The sequence below is a fragment of the Sus scrofa genome, chromosome 11, assembly GCF_054392235.1.
Source record: "Sus scrofa isolate SSC_HxYL_T2T_F1_AM1 chromosome 11, Sscrofa_HxYL_maternal_Yorkshire_Landrace_v2.0, whole genome shotgun sequence".
Classification (NCBI taxonomy): Eukaryota; Metazoa; Chordata; class Mammalia; order Artiodactyla; family Suidae; genus Sus; species Sus scrofa.
This window is the reverse complement of record NC_139393.1, coordinates 82,005,193-82,024,569: the sequence shown is the minus strand read 5'-3', so window position 1 is coordinate 82,024,569 and position 19,377 is coordinate 82,005,193. Positions and strand designations below refer to the sequence as shown.

Genomic DNA, 19,377 nt, shown 5'->3' with positions numbered 1-19,377 from the left:
CCCCGTCCTTTGTAACCGAGAGCTCTGTGGTTCTCTATAACGTGGAAGATGCTGTCTAGAGGTGGGGCAGCCCTACCATGATCAGAGCCTTCCTGAGGAGCTCCCCTGTTCCCTGCTTTTGATGCTTTCATTTGTCCAGCCAGGCACCTCAGTGGGAGCGAGAGGGCCTGCCCTCACCCATGGAGTTGCTTGGCTTTATTTCCAAATGCTTAGGTAAACGGAGACCGCGAGCGAGCGAGGAAATGGCCATGACCGGGGGAGGGGGGGTGTCTACCGATCTCTCTGCTCCTCCCAGGACTTATTTGCAAATGTTGAAATTTAAATCAAAGTGCTTGATCGGATTTGCTTATTAGATGTGCCTTTTTTTTTTTTATTCATGTGGTACTTTCACAATTTTATGAGGGTTTCTTTTTATTTTATTTTATTTTATTTTATTTTATTTTTATTTTTTATTTTTTGGCTTTTTGCTATTTCTTGGGCTGCTCCTGCGGCATATGGAGGTTCCCAGGCTAGGGGTCGAATCGGAGCTGTAGCCATCAGCCTACGCCAGAGCCACAGCAACGCGGGATCCGAGCCGCGTCTGCAACCTACACTGCAGTTCACGCAACGCCAGATCGTTAACCCACTGAGCAAGGGCAGGGACCGAACCCGCAACCTCATGGTTCCTAGTCGGATTCGTTAACCACTGCACCACGACGGGAACTCCTTTAATTTTTAATTATAGTTAATTTACAGTATCCTATCAGTTTCTGCTGCATAGCCAAGCAACTCTGACTTGCACAGCTGACCTGACACACCATGAACACCCACCCATTTTGAATTTGATTATTAGAAAATGAAAAGAAGTTAAAATTGCTTAAAAAGGTTAGACGACCTGTACGTGGGATGAAGCATAAAAACGTCTCTGCTGCCACGGACGCTGTCGGCAGTCATCGGTTAAGCAGAAAATACAAAAGACTTGTGAAGCGTATCTTATATCGTCAGTTATCCTTCCTGTTTCCCTTGATGTCATAGCACATGGTTCTGAGTTGTTCTTCCAAAGGCACAAATCAGCGTCGGCACTCAAAACTCACACAAAAAAATGAACAGCCTTCTCTCAAGGGAAAAGTTTTTGCACAGCTCAAGCACTGCTTTTTTTGTGTATTACACTCAGATGCCTCAAAGAGCTACCAGTAAGACCAAAAGGTAACTGGTTGTGGCAATGCTGCGACGTGACGAGGTGAAAAATACAAGGCATAGATTTTATGTGGCGCTCTTCCACGTAGAGAGAGTTTTGTCTAGTTTGAAGTAGTACAACTTAATAAACGTGCACAATTATTCACAGCCCTAGAGGGAAACTCTGATTTTGGAACCGTTAGGAGAGCCACAATCTGGAGGACTGCTCTGATAAATTCTACCCTTCTAACCTTTACACGCATTCGTACGTAGAAGGCAGCTGCGCTAACATAGAGAAATATGCAAATAACTGAGGAAATGTGGAGCTTTTTATTGAAAGATTTTGTGTGTGTCAGATGGACAACTTTAGATCTCATATGCATCCTTCTAATCCCCTCTGTACCTTGCCCTGGGCAAGTAAATATTTTTATAAAAACTGCATGTGCGGCGTTCCCTGGTGGCCTCGTGGTGTTGTCACTGCTGCGGTCACTCAGGTCACTGCTGTGACTCGGAGTCTGTCTCTGGCCCGGGAACTTACACATGCCTTGGGTGCAGCCAAAAAAAACCCCAACAACTCTATTCGACGGCTTTCCATGTCAAAGTACATGCTGCTTGGCTTCCATTTGGTAAACTGCAAACCCTTGAATCTGGAACCACCCACAGCTCTCGCTGGTTTTCAATATCTAAGGTGCCCTCCGGGGTTCTTCCTCTCCATCCCTGGCCTGGCTTTCTCTTTCTCGCCTCCTTACCTCGCTCTCTGGTTCCCTCTCGTTTTCCTCCCTCCTGTCTTCTTGTCTTCCTCACAATACCAGCTAGGCAAGCAATAAATATTTATTACCTTGAAGTTTGTAATTTTCCTACTGAATTCTACTGTTCCTTCCAGACTGAAGGGCAAAAAAATACATAAATAATACCCAAATGAGAAGACACAGGGCCATCTGGAAGTAAATACCATAATGTCAAATACTCACACCACAAAAGATCCGAAGCTTTTTCACCCCAATAGGCAACTAAAGATAAAGGTGCTGACTTTATTCTGTGCCTCTTGTCCACACGCATAGGTACAGAAATGCTTTTGAAGTTCAAGGGCGTATAGAGATGGAGAGAAAAAAAGGACTTCCTAAATTTGGCGAGTGGCATGTATAAAATCTAGACATCTAGTTTATTAGATCGAACCCTATGGAACTGCCATTCTTTCCAAAGAAACCCTGATTAAGATTAATACAGTCCTGAAAAAGTGTTTCTGTCCATAAAGAGAGGGCTCCGGGGCAGCTTAACTGCAGGTCTTCGCCGCGACTCCGACTCACGCGTCGCTCACGGGGATCCTGGTCGTCTCCCTTCCTAAGGGCCAGGAAGGAAGAGCCTCTCTCTCGTGTGCCCGAGGGTCCATCACGGAACAGAACGGTGCTCCTTTGCTTTTCCTCTTCTCTCGCTTCCGTTTGAAGCTGAGTTGGGAATCCGAGGCAAGAGGCATGGTGTTGTCGAGACAGCAGCAGGAAGATGAGTGAACCCGGGAAACCCCTACCTGGCAAAGGAGCTTTCTGGAGCCCAGGGAGACTTTAATTAATGTTAATGGAGAAACCTCCTTCAAAACCTAATTAAGCACATAAATGTGTTCTTAATGATCTCTGCTCCCCGAGTCAGGGTGCAGAGAGGGAATTGATTTAACACCAGGAATAAAAATAGAGATGTTTATGGGTCCAGTGAGCTGGTTCTTCAGGGAGGCTGGGCTTTCCCCTGGTAAACAAGCTTTCCTCCGCATTTCTCACGCACTCTAAAGCTCCACTGGACTCCTTGACCTCTCTTGAACTGGGCGACGAAAAGGTTAGCAGATGAGCTTCCCTTGCTGCAGAATAACAGCTCCATAAAGCACTTTTAAAATACAAACAGAGCACCTAATTATGCTGCATGTGCTAAGCGTCCCCCAGCACGAGAGGTGATGGAACTCTGTCTTCATCCCGGGGCTGACATAGGGAAAAGTCCCTGACCCCAGGGACAGAAAACCTTCTCCAGCACCACGTGGCCTCCAGTCTTCATGATTGAGCGTGTGCTGCCCATGATGCATTTCCTCCTTACAGATTTCTAAATGAATTCCAAAATGCATAGCCTTACCTGGCTTCACCGTCACTTTGAACTCTCTGAGTATGTGTCTAAAACATGGTTTATATTTCAACCGAGATGTCTGTGGTTCAAATAGTATCATGCTGGGAGCTAAAGGCAAAACCATATTAGAAAATACGGTAAAACATTCACACAGCAGAGCTTCTGTGAAGCCGGCTGTCTTGAACTGTACAAGGTAACCAGTTTTCCAAAGAGAACCTCAGTAATTGAAACGGAGGGTCTTCAGGCAGAGAAGCAGAAACATCATCCCCCGAGCATCTCCAAAACCATTGCCCTCACATCTTCCCCCCTGTGTCTGATGTTGTTCCAAAGAGAAATACAAACCACACAATAGTCCTGAATCCTCTGCGGCATATGTTTAAGATACAAGTGACAATGCGCATAGTGTGTGTCCCAGCTTTGCCCCCGGGACGAAGTACACATTTAAGTTACTGGCCTCTTTTCCCTCTGATGGTGGGGTTGCCTTTTCTTGCCTGTTTCTCTCATTTGCCTATTCTCCTCACACCGAGTTCCCTCCCCCCACCCCATTCTACCTCTAGGAAATGCAGAATCTTCTAAGATCATAAGACAGATATAGAATGGTCTGACTTCACCAAATTAGACTATCGTCTTAGCTATAAGGAGACCTTTTCATTAGGATGATAGGAACTGCATTCATAATTCCATGCTTCCTCTTACCTTTTATTATATATTTCCCCCACAGTCTATAATAGATTGAGGCTGCCATTAACCTTGAGATTAACCTTCATTGCAATCACTGTTGGACTAAATTAACCAAAAAATACAGATGGATCAATGACGGTACCACTCCTTTGACCAAGGTATCTGGCAGAAATACTTTACGTTATATTTCATAAATGTTGGTAGAAGGATCAAGTTAATAAAGATGCAGTTCATTAGTTCTATCAGTATATGTTATATACAAAGAGTTTACATGTGAGACAGGGGTCTTTGCCAAAACCTACCATTAGCAAAGTCTTATTAGATTTGATTATCTTTGATTTTTCCTTACATGTATATATATGGTTATTTTATCCTTCCTAAAATCTTATGACGTTGGTATTACTAAGTGAATTATCAAGTGCAAGTAAATACACTTCTTCAACACATTGCAAATAGTAAGTGACATTACTCACGACTTCCCCTGGATCTTGTCACTTGAAGGACTCTTGTCTCTCCATTATGTATTCGGTCCCACTTCACTGTCAATCTCATCGTATAAAACTTGTATTGTTGGCAGAGCAGGGAGATGCTGATTGTTTCGATCAAACCTAAGTTCTCGTCTATCAAGACATGAAAATCACCAGCAATGTGGACACATGAGCACCGTGAGGGAGACGATTTTCAGAAAAGCAACTTGCTAGAATTTTAACGTAAAAGTGATTATCAAGAATATTTGATTGTAAGGTCTGAATTCATCCATCATGATGCTTAAAAGCTCTCTTCAGGCATAGTGCTTACCAAACACTTTTCTGGGAAGGCGTTTTCCACACCTTGTGTCTTGAACATCTTCAGCTTTAGCCATAATCTAGCCACCCAATAGCTCTTTGTAGATCAGGCACAGTGCTAGACACTGTGGGGGCAGGGCGAGGCTTGGGGGCTCTGCACAAGTATCAAAGTGCTGTCCCAGTGTAGGGTCTCGTATGTGACACTCTGCCTTAACACGCCTAATTTCAAGGGAGAAATTAAGGCAACCGGAAAGCAAGTATGACCTGATTGACAACCAGTCGGAATTACGGGATTCAGAGGCAACTGCCATGCTTGCCTGAGAGTCACTGAGGGTGGTTATACTCTTTTCCTCCAAAAAAAATATTGGGGTAAGTTGTACACACAAGTGAAAGTCTAAGTTTTGTAAAGCGGGGGAGATGTAGAGGGGCTGAGGCTTTTACCTAAACGGGAAGAGAACACACACCTCCGAGAACTTTCTGTGCTGCTCTGATGGCAAGTTGAGTTGCTCAGTCTACACTTTTATTTTGCCAAAAAAGGAATCTCCTAAAATGATGTAACACGAGAATGTCTGCATGCGACAGACATAGTGACAGATGAACTACCTGCATTGTGAATATCAAATATTTAGATGTCTTCATGGACGGCTGGGCCAAGGCATCTGAAAATAGCTGACTGGTGTTTAAATTCAGGCCCCTTGGCTTAGCTTGGTCCCTTTGGTCAGAGAGGGAAACTTTCTGGGCCTCATTTTCTCACCTCTGTGAAAAAAGGAGAAATATTGCTATTTACTTCAGAGGTTTGCTACAAGCAAAACTTTTCTCAGTAATTCCAGGCATAGAGTAAGTGCTGTGTAAGTGCTAGTGGTTATCACTGCTTTTTTTTAACATGTTGCGTCTGTAAGATCTGGAATCGCCTATTTTATATTATAGTCATCATTATATCTTTTTAGATTGATAGTGATTGGGAGAAGTCAGGAAACGGAGGCTAATTTTTTTAAATTTTTGCAATAGACTTTATTGGAGTATAGTTGACTTATGATGTTGGTTTCAGGTGGTGTACAACGAAGTAAATCAGTCTTACATATTTAAGGATACTGTGTAACATAATTATGTGTATAATCTTATGTAATGTATTATGATTAAGTGATTGTACATAATACATAAGGATTATATTGCACATAATGTTTTAGACTATAGGCTCTTAGGTTTTGTTAGTAATCACTTTATTCCGCAGGGAATGAAAGCCCTTTTTGAATGACCTCTAGCGTGTACCATGTGAAAGAAGAAGATTACTGGGAAATGTTTTCCATCTAAATGTTTACAAATTCCAATACACATGCAATTAACCTTGTGTTACTGTTGTGGTAGAAAAAAGACATCTTCTGGCTGAAACTGATTTTAAGCGATGAAGAGCATCTTGAATTCTAAGGAATAAAATTAAACTGTATTTTTGCAGGGCTTTCTAATTTCTTGACTTGATATCATACAGAGTCTTCCGTCCTGTGTGCTCTCTGGATGTTGTTATTTTGGCCGTGGTGTGTGTTTCAACTCAGGCTCTCGCTGAGGTCAATCACCTCCTTCCAGCTCACTGACCCTCAGGAAAACAACTTTGTGAGGAAACGACATTCCGTAAAGGCTGTCGGAGTCATAGTTCCACCCAGAGGAGTGTGGGTTCATGGGTGTGGAAAGTTGTAGGTGTTTTGACTTCTCACTTGTAAGGAAGGAACAGCTCGGTTCCTGTTGCACCGTAAGAGGAAAGGCTGAAGGCATCTTTTCCTTGATAGAATGATGGAATCTGGGCAGCTGTAAAGTGTGTGTGTGTGTGTGTGTGTGTGTGTGTCTGTGTGTGTCTGTGTGTGAGTAGGTCTGTGTGTGTGTCTCTGTATGTATCTCTGTGTGTGTATGTGTCTGTGAGTGTGTGTATTTGTAGCAAGAATAGAAAGGATGGTTCTTTGATTTGTGTTTTCAGTGTCTCTATGAAATGCGGTTGAATGAATGAAAAGTTCTCTTTATTTGGGTCTCAGACTGTGGTTTTGGTTTTGGTTTTTTTGCTTTTTAGGGTCACACCCGTGGCACATGGAGGTTCCCAGGCTCGGGGTCTAATCGGAGCTACAGCCACCGGCCTACACCACAGCCACAGCGACACCAGATCCAAGCTGCGTCCTCGACTTACACCACAGTTCACAGCACCACCGGCTCCTTAACACACTGAGCGAGGCCAGGGATCGAACCCGCAACCTCATGGCTCCTAGTCGGATTCGTTTCCATTGCGCCACAACGGGAGCTCGACTGTGTATTTTTAAATCGATTCCGTTTACACTGCTGACGTCCCTCCCTCCACACACATGCATTGGTTGCTTCATATTTAAGTTTAAATGTTTCCCGAATCCTCCCATTTTGATATGGAATTCCTGTGTCTGTTTTGTCTTATTTCCAGTTGTTTCTTTTTGTGGTTTGCAGTTTTCCACTAAGGAAGCATAGAGAATATCAATTTATTAGTTATGGATCCTCTCTTATTTACAAACTGAGAACCTTTCAATAACTAATACCTTTTTTGGTTTTTAAACCAAAACTTGACTTGGAATTTGTGTATATAAAGGCACATTTCTTATGTTACTGTCAGTACTAAACTACAGTACTTTATCATTGCTGTAGATTTGAAATGATCTTTAAAACTTAGGATTTGAAATTGAATCAAAAAATTAAGTTGCTTCATTCAGGACACTATGGCAGTCAGACTACATGGGTTAGTTTTAAATATTAAGCTCATGGACACAGACTCTGTGAGCTTTTTACCAATTAGCATTGCTTTGGACTGCTAATATATATCTAATATTCAGAATGAAAGTGTCATTGCAGAAGCAATGATGTATGTTTTATTGGTATATACAAACATGCATCCTCACCATTTTTCAAAGTAAGTGACTGGATTTTTTAATATAATGATTGATATAAGAAGTACTTTCTTAATTTAATGTACACATATCTCAGTACAGTTGCGCACGTCTGTCAGAGTGTACTCTGAGTATCAACCACATACACAGGGTATCTTCATTCTGAACAATAAGTAAGAACCAACTGTCCTTGCTGACACCATCTCTTTCAGTGAGACGAGCAGCTTGTTATACAGAGTATGAATTCCGTGAATTGTAGTTTTCAGTAATAGAGGATATTGCATTGCCTTAAACCAGGCATTATTTTATATTTGAAGCATCCTTCTGATGATGTCATGCCTAGTGCAGCAGAAAAGACAAAGACGTGTGGGCTGCGTGTGAAATCCCTGCCCTCCAACAGTTGACCCCTGCCTGTTTCTGCAAAAGCAGGAACAAAACGTCTTCTGTCCTAGAGTTTTATGCTCCTAAGCTCAGCATTTGCAGGGGAGAAACGAGAGGGTCACACACCACATTTTATATTCTTAACTCTGCAAATAACACAACTCTTATTTTTCTCTAAAATACATGCAGCACCCTTGGAGAACAGGAGACACAATATATTTCACTAACTTCACATTGTATATTACACTAGTATATAAACGCACTATATTTTTACTGTGAAAGTAAATGGAACTCAAGGAAGACCCAGTTAAAAATTGTCTTAGGAAATGTTTTAGGGAAGAAATCAGAAGTCCTACCTTTCAAATGAACCTGTTGTCTTAATTTGGATTGTGAAGCCATTGTGCCCAAGCTTCTCACCTGAAACATCCTATTTTTATCATTGGAAAACACATGTTTTCTGACTTCTTAGGCAAATACATGATCTAAAATGTTAATCCATTTTGCTTAGTCTCGGTGTTTACTTAGAAAATAGAAAAACATGGAAAAATTCAGGAAGAACCATGTTCCCTAAGCTGGTGGGACGCTTCAGAATATGCAGAAAGGGGGTTAATGTATCTTGACTGAATTCAAGAAATGTTTTTTTTTTTTTGAGTTGAAGAATAGTTGATTTCTAATGTTGTATTAGTGTCTGGCATATACAAAGTGATTCAATTATACATACATTTTTTTCTTGTTCAGATTTTTTCCATTAGATTTTATTACACAATAATGCATGTATGTCCCTGGGCTAGACAGTAAGACCTTGTTGTTTATCTATTTTATATATAGTTTATTTACCGTTTATATCTGTAAATCCCAAATTCTTAATTTATCCTGACCCCCTTTTCCCTTTGGTAACCATAAGTTGGTTTCTATCTGTGAGTCTCTTTCTGTTTTGGAAATACGTTCATTTGTACCCTTTTTTTAGAGTCCACATATAAGAGATATCATGTGACATTTGTCTTTCTCTGTCTGACTTACTTCTCTTAGTATGGTCATTTCTAGATCCATCCTTGTTGCTGCAAATGGCACTATTTCATTCTTTTTTACGGCTGAGCAGCATTCCATTTTGTGTGTGTGTGTGTGTGTGTGTCATACCTTCTTTATTCATTCCACTGTCCATGAACAGTTAGGTGGCTTCCATGGCTTGTCTGTTGTAAATAGTGCCACTATGAGCATAGGGGTGTTTCATTTTCTTAACTTTCACAAGATGCCAGTAAATCTAGGATAAGCAGTTACATATTTAAATCTGACCTGCCAAGTCAGCTAAGTAGCGCCAACCAGAACAAAGAGCTAGCAGTTTTTACTACTGTCCTTGCTACGAAAATCAGCACCAGGTGGCTTATGAGTCCAGCTCCCAGTGTCCATAAAAAAGTGCATCAGAGGACATGGGTACCATTAGCTTCCAGTTTTAAAAAATAATAAGAACAACCAAAAGATTGGTCAAGAAAATAAATCCTCCTAAACAGGACAGGAGAGACCTGCACAGACCTGCTTTTCTGGCCGCGTGGACTCGCCTTCTGCTTGTGTAGACACCCACCCCTTCATTCACTGAAGAAATCAGAGCTGAGGCTGGAGAGCCCAGCCCCCATGGGGGAGTGTTCATTGGCGGGAGGAGACAGACCTGTCTCATTCTGATTTGTGGTTTTTGTCCCATCAGTCAGATAAAATGCCCCAAAGCTGCTTGCGCAGTTCAGGCCATGCTCAGTTTTAAATGTCTGCGGAATACAATCTCAGTATTTACGCAATTGTTCCGTACCTAATAGCTTTACAATTTCTTTTTAACTTATCCAGGCTTTTCGTAGGTGACATACACACGATGGCCCATTGTTGTGTGACAAGCTATTAAAATTCTGCCCAGTTATTGTATCATTTATCCTGTTCTTTGCAAGCACTTGTGTTTTGTACGTTGTATAATGTACATATACAATCATTCCAGTTTATGTCTTATAAATAAATATGCTCCGATTTTAAATGGATGGAGTGACAAACGTGTAGCAAGTGTGAGTTAAAAGATGCACAATTTGTTATCAGTTCCGTATAATTTAATAGTTGAGTAAACGTTCATGTGAGAACTAGGAGGAGACACACAGAGAGAAGTGAGAATTTAGGAGCGGGACCAGGAAAAGAAGCTTCCTGATTGGTGGTGGCTGTTAGTTCTCGTGACAGGCAGTTTTTTCCAGACATAATTCTGGTTCTTTTCTCATTAACAATAGTATTACTCGTGTCACTTGGAGTTTTGAGCACGTGTTAATAGGATCACAAACACTGTGATCTTTTGCTGTATTTAAAATCTTTCACTGCAGGCAAAAACACATAGCAGTTGCTAAAATATCTTCTTGAGATGAAATGAACTATGAAAGGTTGAGAATCTTTAAATCCTCAAAGCTTACCCCCAGAAGAGATGTTTCTCACAACCCAGGAACAGCCTATGTAAACCATCAGGTTAGTATTTGTTTACACTGGAAGCCTGCGGAGTACAATAAACCACATCGGGTTCAGGGCAAAACGACCCCAAATCTCATCCTGACCTTGCTGTATTCTGCTGTGGGACGTCGGCCAGATTGCTGAAGGGTCTCTGAACCCTAGTTTGCGCCTTTCTAAATTGGAACAGTCACACCCACAGCATGTAAATGATGCGTTGAGGATACCCAGTTGAATAGCTGAGCACAGGCATAGCTCAGTTTTTGCACTTCCTTTTCCTGTGTGTTTTTACACATCGAAGGTTTGTGGCGACCTGGGTCTGTCAAGTCCATTGACAACATTTTCCCAGCAGCATTTGCTCACTTGGTGTCTCTGTGTCACCCTTTTGGTAATTCCAGTAATTTTCCATTGCTATCAAATTTGTTACGGTGATCCGTGATCAGTGTTCTTTGGTGTCATTGTCATAACGGTTTCGGGGACTCACAGACATGCCCATATAAGATGGCCAGATTAATGGAGAAACGTGTATGGGCTCTGATGGCTCCACCGACCGGCCATTCCCCGTCTCTCCCTCCCTGTCCTCTGGCCTCCCTATTAAGACACAATGATATTGAAATCAGGCCAATTGCTAGCCCTACAATGGACTATTAAGTGTTCAAGTGAAAGGAAATCCTGTGTCTCTCACTTTAACTTAAAAGCTAGAAGAGATTAAGCTCATTGAGGAAGGCAGGTTGAAAGTTGAGATGGGCCCAAGGCTAGGCCTCTTGCGTCAAACGGTCTGACCATGAACGCAAAGGAAAGGTTCTCGAAGGAAATTCAGAGCACAGCTCCGGTGAACGCAGAAATCACAAGAAAGCAAAATGGCCTTATCACTGACATGGAGAACGTTTTAGTGGTTAAGATAGAAGGTCAGCCCAGCCACAGCATTCCTTGATGCCAAAGCCTCATCCAGAGCAAGGCTCCAACTCTCTTCAATTCTGTGACATCCGAGAGGGTGAGGAAGCTGCAGAAGAAAAGTCTGAAACTTGCAGAGGCCATTGGTTCATAGGATTTAAGGAAAGAAGCCACCACCATGACAGGAAGGAAACAGCAACCGCTGACGTAAAGGATGCAGCCAGTGTTTCCAGAAGATCCAGCCGAGAGGAGCCATAGCGGTGGTACACTAACCAACAGATTCTCAACGTACACAAAACAGCCTTCTCTTGGGAGGAGATGCCATCTAAGACTTCCATAGCCAGAGAGGAGAAGCCAGTGCCTTTAAGCTTCGAAGGACAGGCTGCTTTCTTGTTAGGGGCTAATGCAGCCAATGACTTTGAACTGAAGCCAGGGCTCATTTATCATGGGGAAAATCCTAGGGCCCTTAAGTTGCCAAAGCAGCTCGTCCCTTTCAGATGACAAGTTCAGAGCACGCTCCCCTCTGGCGCTCTGGGGGCCTCCCATGAGTCCTACGCATTGATCTACCTCTTGCCTCCTTGTGTGGAAATCCTTCTCTGCTTGCAGGCCAACTACGCATTGATCTACCTCTTGCCTCCTTGTGTGGAAATCCTTCTCTGCTTGCTTTGTCTCAGCACCTACACCGTAGTTATCTGTGTGGAAAGAGAGGTTCATTTCATGAAGTGGCCTTTTAAACTTTTATTTCTGTGGGATTTATCTGTACCCTAATCAGGAGTTTTCCAATTCCTCAAAAGGGAAGGATAGGGTATAATATCTTGGAAGCGCATCAAGGTTCAAGGTTTGAGTCTGCTCTGTGCAGGGGGACTGGCTCACATGAGCCAAATCACCAGACAGCGCTGTGCACACCTGGAGGCCGACACGTGAATTTCCTAAGAGAATCACTCCATGGACCACGGACGGTCGGTTTCTCCCAGGTACACCCAGGGCACAGGGAGACAACAGTGAGCATAGAAAGGGGAGCAGAGAAAGGTCCTTTTATCAGACAAGCAAAGAGTGTCACCTTCCGTTTAAGTCCATAGGGGAGAGAATGTTTCAGAGGCTTCAGAGCAGCAGGCTAACAGCTCAGGGATAGGAAATCCTACTCTGGTCATAAAGGATGGGGAGGAATCCACCTGAGCGCCGTGTGAGCGAGGCGGAAGGGGGAGCAGCATAGCATGCAGGGCAGCGGAGGCGGAGGCACAACTAAGGACCCTGACCAAAGGCACAAAGATACATCCACGGGTACATCATCTAGGTGAGTGATGCTAATGGCTGGAACAACAGGGTCAACAGACATCGAGAGATTGGGAGTGGCTATTTGGGAGGTGGGCTCATAGGACCTGGAGATAAAGTGGCTGTGAGAGACAACAGGAGGCCGTGGAGGTAGGTGACCCCCAGACTTCTCATGTCTTGCTTCCCCCTGAAACAAAGACATCTAGAACACAATTTATGGACAGATCCAATGAGAGAGAGAGAGAACATGAGAGTTTCCTTGGAAATAAGATTTAGGCTTCACTGTTTTGAAGACCACAGTAGAATCGTAAGAGTGGACAATTACCTGGAAGGACTGCACAGAAGAAAGGTTAGAGCAGAAGCCTGAGGGATATCAACATTCTGGGGAGTGGAAGAGGAAACAAACAAGCACAACAAAACAACCAGTGAAGTGGTGGTTGGCGGAGGGAGAGAAAGCCCAGGATAAATGGATTCTCATCATCAGGAGAGTGGGCATTTCAAGAAAGAGTTCGATCAGTGTTGCTCATTGCTGGCAAGAGGTCACATAGGAAAACAGCCAATTTGAGCAGCTGGGTTTATCATCCCAGAGGCCAGGTTGCTTACAAAGAACAGTCCCTGTGCAGTGGTTCCAGCTGATGCCAAACAGTCGTGAGATGAGGAAGGGGAAGAAGACGCCATAGCAAGGTGGCCACTGACACAGACAACGCAAGGCGCACACTGATGAGGAAGAAGGGAAAGAGGAAAGCAAGCTGGCTTTGCGTCCCCTGGACAGCTGCAGAGACACCTGGACAAATTCTCTGGCTTTCCTTGTTCCTGAACCCCATTCAGATCATCACTGGATGGGGGCATCTTCTACTCAGAAAAACTGGGGGAGTTGATTTGCTTTTTGTCATCTTTACCATCAGGGACTTCCAGGTACCACACCTGACTAGCAGATGGAGCCAGACTGGCCCTGCCTTTTTCAGACGGATGTCCTCTCCGGAAGGGACCCAGGCCAGGTCTCTGGCATGGTGGTGAGAATGGGTGAGTGCACTTGAACAGGTAGGGCAGAGCCGGGAAGCAAGGGACGTTCTCAAGTTCAGGGGAACAGACCAAGTATTAGACACGGATCCAAAAAGTGGGTCACTGAGAAAAAAACAGGAAAACATTTGCATTTTCTCCAGGAAAGGGAGCCAAGAGGCAGCCCCACAGGACAAGGCGTGCTAACCCTGTCCGTCTCTGGCGGATTAAGGAGCCTGTCTCCTTATACCTTGGCTCATCCTTAGGCAAGGATTTTTTTTTTCTTGTTTCCCTCTTAAAATACGTTAGTATTTCCAGTTTCTGGGTGCGGGGTGCTTTCACCAGACATTGGCACAGACATAGAAGAAAGACATTCAGACACATGAATGCGAAAATTTATTTTGACTTCTTCCCCCACTTCTAATGTCAACAACATGCCTTGTGCATCAAAGTGCATTAGCCCGAGGCAGTTGCCATAGCAGACTATTGCTTTTACATAACCAATTATTTCACCCCCACACGCACCGCACACACAGGCCACTAACGCATTAGAGCTGACAGCAAAGGATCTCATAAAATGCATCAACACATGTCATAAATGCAAAAAGAGTCAGCCCTTAGCAATACTTGGGGGGAAAGGAGAAAGCAGCCTTCGAATACGACGAGGACAACCTTTTTTAATACCTGACATTTTCCTTAATAATAAAAAATCGTAACTGACATTTTTTTCAGCCTGCTAACATATATTTGCAATATTCATCAGCTCCCTTGCTCTAAAACGGGGATGTAGATTTGCGGGAAGGGAAGCAAGTCTACTTAAAAGAACTGAGAATCCAGGCCCCCCGGAGGGGGTGGGAAATATTAATCTTAAGCACTTTGTGAAAGGCCCCAGGGGGTGCACCCTCGTCCTGTGGAACGTCCAGAACCAAGAGGGGTCACGAGCACCTGACCGGGTGGGTGCGTGCTGACGTCACGCTGACGTCACTTAGAAGGGTGAGCGTGAGCAACCATGACTGTTCAGGGCACCGGCTATAGCGTGTAATGAGCTAAATGGGGACCATTTCAGGCTCATCCTTCTACACGGAAAGCATCCCCTTCCAGAAGCACGTGGCTGAATCTAAACCCCATCATCAGGGAACAGAGAACCCACCCTTGGTCTGACACCTGGGACTTTTGTCTCAACCACGCTCGTGCCTTTACAACCCAAACTGTCCAGAAAACTGAGAATTCTCTTAAAAAACAAAACAAAAAAACCAAAAAAATGGTCTTGCTGTAGAATCTGGAAGTGAGTTGGGTAGACCACAGCTCCCTTGCATCGCGTCTCTGCTCCTCACTCTTGGGTCACATCTGCAGATAGGCCCACGGAGCAGAGGGCATCTCTAAAGTGGTGATGGTGCGAGAGGACCCAGAAGTCGGCCCGGAGTCGGGGGGAGGGGGTGCCGCTCAAGACAGCCCAGTTTGGAAAGGGCAGGTCTCGGATGACGTGACACCAAAACAAAACAAGACCACTGTGTCGGGAACGCGCACTACGCCGCTGATGCCTTCCCAGTGATGTGTGCCTCATCCGAACCATCTCCAGGAGGGCGGGTATGGGGGTTGCCGTCACCTCGGTCTTCCTGGGCTCCACGTCTCGCCTTCGAATGCAAGGCGGAGCTGGACAATCTGCAGGGCCTTTCCACCCTGGCACACCCCCCCTTGGGGACTCCAGAGAACCAGCCTTTGTCATCCTGCTGTCACTTTCTTCTGCCTCTCAGAAGAGTTCCAGGTACCGCAGGTCCCAGCGAAGAAAGCAACAGCCTGAGTTCCATTCACCTGCCGCTGTAACCTCTCTGCAACTCAGCTTCTTTATAAACTCTTTCCCAAGCCCGCCTCGAGGGTTTCGTGGGGGAAAATAACAAATGAGAAAGTGCTCTGGGAGCAAAAGAACGATTATCCAACCATGAGGTCAAAATGCCATTCTTACGTAGGCCCTTTTAATAACGGCGCCGGTTCTAGCCTCTTCTAGACTGTGACTTGAGACTGTTCTCTATTGACTGTTGGGTGGGCAGCTGTCAGGCAAGGTCATTTCCGGAGGGGGGGTGGGCGGGCCGGAGATTCCTCACGGGCATTGTCACCTGCCGATCGCAGCTACTTCCACAGGGAGACAAAGGAGCAGCAGAAGTGGTTTAGCCACTCATGGGTCACCAGAGACTTTAAATGTGTTTTTGTTCCCGCCCAAAATTATTGCTTAGCATCATGTCATCATTTATACTGCTCGGTGACACCCGCAAAGCAACGACCTAATAGGTCTCTCCATAGGAGAAGGCTCAACCATTCTGAAAAAGATTCCTGCCCTTCCTTCTGCTACGGAGTCCTGATGAAAAAAGACACGTGTGTTCATTTTTTTATCATGCTTTTGCTTGAAAATCCATTAGGTCTTTTAAAAATGAGTCATCTTGGCTCTTTGGTGTTGTGCCATCGTGAAACATCTTTCTCACCACCACCCCCCCCAACAAACTCTAAAAGGGCACCAGCGCTGGGGACTATTTCAGAGGCGTGTGTGTCTCTCCGTCTCCTGACAAGAGCGCCCATCTCGTGGCAAGAGTTATCAAGACTCTACTTGAATTTTCCCGGTTATAGAGAACGCAGCACCTCACAAGGCAGCCCGTTTCATTTCTGTGCGTCTCGTCTGGCCAGTTTTTTTCTGTCTTTCCTCATGCCTTTATCCTCTATTTCATATTTAAAAAAAAATCAAAAGCCATTGACCTCAGCACATAGCAGTTCCTTCTGATAGCACAGACAACAGTGAGGACTTCACCCTTTTTATTTACTTTTTAACCTTCATCTCAATTTTTCTTAAAACTATTTTTCCAAACCTAATATGTAGACTTTGCCTTTCAAAGAGTATTATATTTAGGTGTTTCTCAGCTTTACTCTCCTTACTAGGTCTTACATCTTAGGGGCAAAAATTTGCACCTCTATTTTTTATCCTCAAATATGCCTTGAATATAACAAGCAAAACAATATTACGAAATGCATACGTGAAAGAAAGACTATTTGAATAAACCCATGATTTACCTTTGTACACATCTTTATGAACGGTCCATTATCTGTCACTTTTTAATGTTTTGTTTTGAAAGTATAGTTTTGGTTTTGATTTTTATTTAAAATTTTTCATTCCTTAGTATTACTGAAGTCTAGTCCACTTAGAGTGTTGTGATTGCTTCTGCTCTACAGCGAAGTGACTCGATTACACGTAAGCGTTCTTTTTCACGTTCTTTCTCATGGTAGGTTGTTACGAGATGCTGACTAGAGTCCCTCTGCTTTACAGTCGGACCTTGTTGTTTATCTATTTGGTGGATAGTCGTTTGTATCTTCTAAACCCAAACTCCCAATTTCCACCTCCCCTTTCCGTTTGGTACCTGTAAGTTTGTCTTCTAAGTCTGTGAGTCTGTTTCTGTTTTGTAAACAAGTTTGTTTGTACATTTAAGAGTCCACATATGAATGACAGCATATGATGTTTGTCTTTCTCTGTCTGACTTACTTCACCTAGATGAGAATTTCTAGGTCCATCCATGTTGCTGTCAATGGCCTCATGGGTAAAGAAGATGTGGTATATATACAATTTTTTTTTTTTTGGTCTTTTGTCTTTTTAGGGCTGCACCTGCGGCATATGGAAGTTCCCAGGCTAGGGGTCAAATCGGAACTGTAGCCGCTGGTCTACACCACAGCCACAGCCACAGCAACCCGGCATCCGAGCCACATCTGCGACCTACACCACAGCTCACAGCAACGCCAGATCCTTAACCCACTGAGCAAGGCCAGGGATCGAACCCACATCCTCGTGGATACTAGTCAGGTTCCTTAACCACTGAGCCACGACGGGAACTCCCTACATACAATCTTTTTCTCACTGCTCATGAAGTTTTCCTGACCGCTTTCTGACATACTGCATTCCTAGCCCTAAAACTGTGGAAAATGGTTAAGACTCAAATGAGGAGTCTTTGGTTGCATTTCAGAAGTCTAGTGCTTAGGTCACAAGAATTGATGATGCAGGGAATTCTGGCCAAGAGGTTTTTTGGCCTGTGGAAGATCAGCAGTCTGCTGGTGCCTGTACATATCAGGACCACTTTTCTTCATAACCACTACCTGATATTTATAGCAACTGCTTTGATGATGGATCAGCTTTTTAAGTCAAAAATCTACAAAGGACATCTAGGTGAAATGGCATTTAGGGAACCAGAATAAAAATGGACCCGTTCCAACTGGGCAGTGCTGAGGAGCCTGGCTGAAAAGAGGGTGTGTGTACATCCCCAGAGACTTGGATGTGTGATGCCCCATCGGCTATGAGAGAGGAGAGATCAGCCACAGGATGTGGCTGGCTCTTCAAAACCATTTTAATTGGAAAAATTGTGCAAAAACAAATGGCGAGGAGAAGCAGAAAGCACAGTTTGAGCCATAAAAGTACATGTCATTTTCTGGAATTACGCAGGGGACTTCCCTAAGAGAAGGGAGCTAGCGCTAGCCCTTAGGTTCCCAGGAGGAAGCCAAGTGCAAACTTGCCTTACGATAGAACTTTTTTGTTGTCCTGAGTTTATACATAAACATTGTCAACTTCCTCTAGTGCCTAGAAAAGGAAACCTAGACCAGACACCACAAACAAGAGACACTGACCGTCCCTGTAGCTCAGCTTATGCTGTAAATGTCATGTAGTATATAGTGAGTTAGATCATGTTTCCCAAAGAACAATGGCATTTTGAAAAATGCCTTCCGTTTCCCCAAAGAGTGGTTAGGAAACCACTGCCTTCTTCTTTCTTCTGAGACGGATGCTTTGCGCGTCTTGCAGACAGCAGGAGGGCACCCTGCCACCTGTCCTTTGTGCTCGCACCCCACGCCGTTTCCCGGATGAAATTTTAAAAATCTTAGCAGTCTCCTCAGTTATTACAGTATGACTCCTAGTGCAATTTCTATTGTACACTCTGATATTAAGACCCGTTCAAAAGACCTATAAGAATACTAATTACGTGGATGTTTTCCTACCAAGTTATGTGGTAATTATGAACCACGGATGACAGCAGAGAAAATTACATTTTTATCTAAACCTGTGTCTGGATTTCATCTGTATCCCATTGTGCCCCTACTAAGGCACCTTTGATCAAAGAATCAAACTTCATTTTGAACAAACCCAGAAAGAGTTCTTTATTAAAAATTCAATACCATCTTCCTTATACCAGTGGACATGGGCCAGGCACATGCAATTCAGAGCTGATTTCAGATTAATCCAGAATCTCCCTTGTGAGAGTTCTTCTAGGAAGTGTTTTCAGATTCAGTGTGGCATAATTATGATGGGTACAGGATTTGGAATTCTACAGAATGTGATTTTGAGTTTGGGATTGTCTACTTACTTCCGTCACTAATTATTATCCAAACCTGACTAATAGTTACTTTTTATGTGTGTGGTGAGAATTACATGGGAAAACATAACGTAGCCTGCTTAGGACAGAGCATGAAGCTGAGAAATATTTGCTCGAACCCTTGCTATTGCTGTCAGGTATTTACCATCTCTTGGTGTGCATGTAACTGTAAACCATCCACCTTGCCAGGCAGGACAGAGATGATGGAATCTTACCGGGATAGTATGAACCCCAGAAACAGATAAACAGAAGACATCAGCTAAAGGTCCGGGAAATAGCTGAGCCTCAGCCATCTGTTGATGGTGAAAACTGTCATTCTTTTCTTTGGAACTAGGTTCAGTTTGCCCCTTATATTAGAAA

The 19,377-nt window shown here is 43.8% G+C and overlaps 1 protein-coding gene across 3 annotated transcripts in view; it reads left to right on the top strand.

Moving 5' to 3' along the window:
- NALF1 (NALCN channel auxiliary factor 1) overlaps positions 1 to 19,377 on the top strand; it is a 603,416-nt gene that overhangs the window by 548,797 nt on the left and 35,242 nt on the right. The gene's annotated exons all lie outside the window — the stretch shown is intronic.